A 4,767-nucleotide genomic window follows, 5' to 3' on the forward strand; every position below is an offset into this window, starting at 1 on the left:
ATCAAACATGCATTGTTCCCTCTTCGAACCACGAACCTTCTAGCGAGTTGCTCCGGTTTGTGAGGGGTGTGTGTCCAAACGTTCGTCAAACATGCCAATTTGTTTACCACATCATCTTGGTGGCATGACATTACATCAACCAAGGTTTCATGTTTTTCTGATAATTTTTTTTGAATTAAAATGCCATGGCACTCCATGCATGTACCCATGCCTTGAGACCAATATGTTTGAAAATTGCTTCTAATTTACTGCACATGGAATTAACTCGCACACAAGTACAAAAAAATATGATTTTTCGAACCGTTATGGTTAGGCGTTGCATGTAGATGTAGTTCAAATTTGAATTACGATCATTAAATGGTTAGAAAATCACTTAAATGTCTTTAAATGGTCAAATGACCCCTGAAATTTTCGAAATTTTCACATGACAGTTGTATTAGTGCATGTTAAATGTAGGAAAAAAATTTAAGGCCGCAAGAGGAAGCTATCTCTCGTTCGTTATCAAACATGCATTGTTCCCTCTCGGAACCACGACCTTCTAGCGAGTTGCTCCGGTTTGTGAAGGGGTGTGTGCCCAAACGTTCATCAAACATGCCAATTTTTTTACCACATCATCTTGGTGGCATGATATTACATCAACCAAGGTTTCATGTTTTTCTGATCATTTTTTTATTTTTTGAATTAAATTGCCATGTCACTCCATGCATACGTATGCATGTGTCCATGTCGTGAGACCAGTATGTTTGAAAATTCCTTCTAATTTACTGCACATAGAATTAACTCGCACACAAGTACATAGATATGATTTTTCAAACCATTTTGGCTAGGCGTTGCATGTAGATGTGGTTCAAATTTGAATTACGGTCATTAAATGGTTAGAAAATCACTTAAATGTCTTTAAAAGTTCAAATGACCCCTAGAATTTTTCAAAAATTCACATTACAATTGTAGTATTGCACGTTAGATGTAGAAAATTTTTGAAGGCCGTAAGAGGAAGCTATCTCCCGTTCGTCATCAAACATGCATTGTTCCCTCTCGGAACCACGAGCCTTCTAGCGAGTTGCTCCGGTTTGTGTCCAAACTTTCGTCAAACATACCGATTTCTTTACCACATCATCTTGGTGGCATGACATTACATCAACCAAGGTTTCATGTGTTACTGATATTTTTTGGAATTAAAATGCCATGTCACTCCATGCAGACGTATGCATACATGTGTCCATGTCGTGAGACAAATATGTTTCAAAATTCCTTCTAGTTTACTGCACATGGAACTAACTCGCACACAAGTACACAAATATGATTTTTCAAACCGTTTTGGTTAGGCGTTGCATGTAGATGTAGTTCAAATTTGAATTACGGTCATTAAATGGCTAGAAAATCACTTAAATGTCTTTAAAAGGTCAAATGACCCCTAGAATTTTCAAAAAATTCACATTACAGTTGTAGTAGTGCATTGTTCGTCAAAGGTCAAAGGCCGTAAGAGGAAGCTATCTCTCGTTCGTCATCAAACATGCATTGTTCCCTCTCGGAACCACAAGCCTTCTAGTGAGTTGCTCCATTTTGTGAGGGGTGTGTGTCCAAACTTTTGTCAAACATGCCAACTTTTTTACCACATCATCTTGGTGGCATGACATTACATCAACCAAGGTTTCATGTGTTTCTGATTTTTTATATTTTGGAATGAAAATGCCATGTCACTCCATGTTTAATTGTGTCATAGCTGTTAGACCAATATGTTTGAAAATTCTTTCCAATTTAGTACACATGGAATTAAATTACACACAAGTACACGAAATATGAGTTTTCAAACCGTTATGGTTAGCTGTTGCATGTACATATAGTTCAAATTTCAATTACGGTCATTAAAAGGCTAGAAAATCACTTGAATGTCTTAAAAGGTTAAATGTCTTAAAAGGCTGAAGCATATTTCAAGATGCGGGATAAAAAGTTGAAGGTGGAGAATGAGCTCAGATTTTTTAAATCAGACTTTACTAAGATGGTGTTGGCGAAGGAGGAGGCACTTTCCCAGTTGGCCTGTGCAAAATGGGTTCTTACTGAACTGAAAGCAGAGGTGGATAAGACGAGCCTGGATGATCTCGATTAGGGAAATGAATATATTGTTCTTATGAAGTTGAACTAACTATATGTTGTACTGTGCTGTTTTCATGTAGCTACTGTACTGTGATGTTATAATATATTTATGTGCCTGATATGAAATTGGCAAACAGATGTTCGATATGAAATATGAATTTGCGTAATACTGGAATTATTAATTGTAAACTAATAAACCTGCTAAATGTGCCATGGGCCTTTGCAAACGGTTCTAGCAGTAAAAGCGCTTGCGATGGATAGCCCAATGCCACACAATTTTCTTCATCAAATCATGTGTGATATAGTTGATAAAAGCAAACAGTTAACCAAGGCAGACCGTGTGTGATAGTTACATCTTTCACACACGAGCCTACACATAAAACTGTGTGGGATCTATGTCCGAACGGAAAAGTTTTCCCTGGATTGACTGTGTGGGATGTACATAAGAACGGAAACGTATTCCTTGGATTGACTGTGTGTGATATACGTTCGAATGGAAATAATTTTCTGGGATTCACCGTGTGGGATGTACATACCTACGGAAATGATTTTCTCGGATTACCGTGTGGGATGTACATACCTACGGAAATGATTGGGTTTCGATGCCTCGCCCGATCGCACACGGCCTCGGCCTGGGTCCCAGGAGGGCCTATCCCCGATGATTTCTGGGTCGTGTGGGAAGGACACCCTATCGCACACACTCACTTGGCGACGGTTCCAACTGCCGTCGTGGAAAGGGGTTAAAAACCGTTTGTTTAGGACCGACGCGTACCAGTGCATGTTGTTTTCCTTCTTTGCACCATATACCTAGTGCCATGAATATAGCCATTGTTGCATCATATTATTCATGCATTTGTGCTTCTAATGATTATGTGCAAGATAAGAGAACCATCATGATGGATGATGTGTTTATCTACCATGCATATACATTGCTTGCTTTTGTTTGTGCATGTGTAGGATCGTTTGACTTCATGTCAACTTCCACTTCACATGAGTTGACCATTCGAGCTCTTGAGAGCGAACAACATTCGACCGACATGCTTCTACACCACATTTCCTACCACTTCGGCATTGTGAAGGACGTACAAGGACATGCTTTCAAGGTGACATCCTTCTTGTGCATGGATATTATGGATCATACTTCATGTGTTGCTTGCACCATGACACATTGCACACATGCTAGAGATATTGCTTTCACACATGATTATGACATTGCCATGCCTCATGACATATATGCCTTGTGTGTTGCATCCAACTTGTTGCCTACTTGCTCCTATCACATGTTTGGTTGCACCAATGTTAGAGCATCTCCAGCCGCGGCCCCAACAGACCCTCCCCAGGCGTTTTTGCCGTGCCGGCGCCCAAAATTCGGCCCAACCGCGCCCCCAGGAACCCGTTTTTCGCCGGCTTGGGCCGAAATTGGTGTCGGCAGCCCAGGCCGAACCCGGCGCGCTCGGGGCGAGGGGTTTTGGCGCGAAAGCTCGGCGGGCCCGCCGAGTCAGCGTAACGCGCCTCGTCTTCCCCAGAACGCCTCGGTTTCCCGCGAGGAATCAATGGCAAGGCTGCCGCCGGTCAGCCTTGCCACTGATTCCTCACGGACGACGCGTCACGGGCGGGCAGGCGTGGCGACGCCTCCCCTTCTGCCACGCGTTCACACGGCCTGGGGCTATATAAAACAGAGGCTTCCCTCGCCGTTGGCCACACCAGCCCGAGTCCTCCGAGCCCAAACCAGCTGCCGTCCCTCCCTTCCGCCACCGAGCTCTGCTGCTCTCCCCTTCCCTCTCCTTCCCCTTCTCTTTCCATGGCCGAATGCTTCCCCGGCGACGCCGCGGCGGCCAACGGCTTCGGCCGCCGCACGCTCCAGGAGTGCGAGTCCTGGCTTCTCTTTGAGGCGAACATCCCCGTGCCGCCGGACATGCGTGCCGGGACGACGGGGTGGAAGCTCAGCAACGGCGGCGTCCCCGTCCCCCTGTTCCCGACATCGACGCGTGCCTCGGCGTCTTCGCGGAGGAGCAGCGCGCCCTCTCCCAGTACGCCGCCGACAACCACGCGGCTTGGACGGAATATTTCCATTGGCGGCAGGCGCAGAGGCTGGCGTCCACGAATGGGGCGCCAGTGGTCGGGGGCACAAAGAACAGCGACGACCACCGCATCTGGTGGGTGGTCCCCGGCCGCACCCTGCAAGAGGTGACCGCACACCTCGAGGGCGGCAACAACCCGCCGCTGGCGTACCCAGCCGCGGTGGCCGTGCCGGCCCCTCGCCGGAGCACCGGGCCGTGGGTGCCCAGGAGGTTCGCCGCCTCCTCCTCCTCCTCCCACTCTTCCTCCTCCTCCCACTCTTCTGGCTCGCCGGCGCTCTTCGATGTCAAGGCAGAGCCCGCCGCGGAGACGCCGCTCGGCCGGCGCAGCCCCAGCACCGGCATTGTCATCAACGAGGGCGGCCGGCATGCCACCTCCTTGGCTCCTCGATGTTTTTTCAAGCCCAAGACGGAGCCGGGTTTCGCCGCCGTCAAGCCGGAGCCGGGGCTCCCCGTCGTGAAGATGGAGCCCGTCAAGGAGGAGGCGCTCGACGACGAAGTGGCCCTCAAATGGGCGCGCGACGACTGGGTGCAGACGGAGAGGGAGCGCCAGCGCGCCGCCTTCGCGCGGTTCGAAGCTCGCCGCCGTCGCCGG

The sequence above is a fragment of the Aegilops tauschii genome, chromosome 6 (genome assembly GCF_002575655.3).
Source record: "Aegilops tauschii subsp. strangulata cultivar AL8/78 chromosome 6, Aet v6.0, whole genome shotgun sequence".
NCBI classification, from domain to species: domain Eukaryota; kingdom Viridiplantae; phylum Streptophyta; class Magnoliopsida; order Poales; family Poaceae; genus Aegilops; species Aegilops tauschii.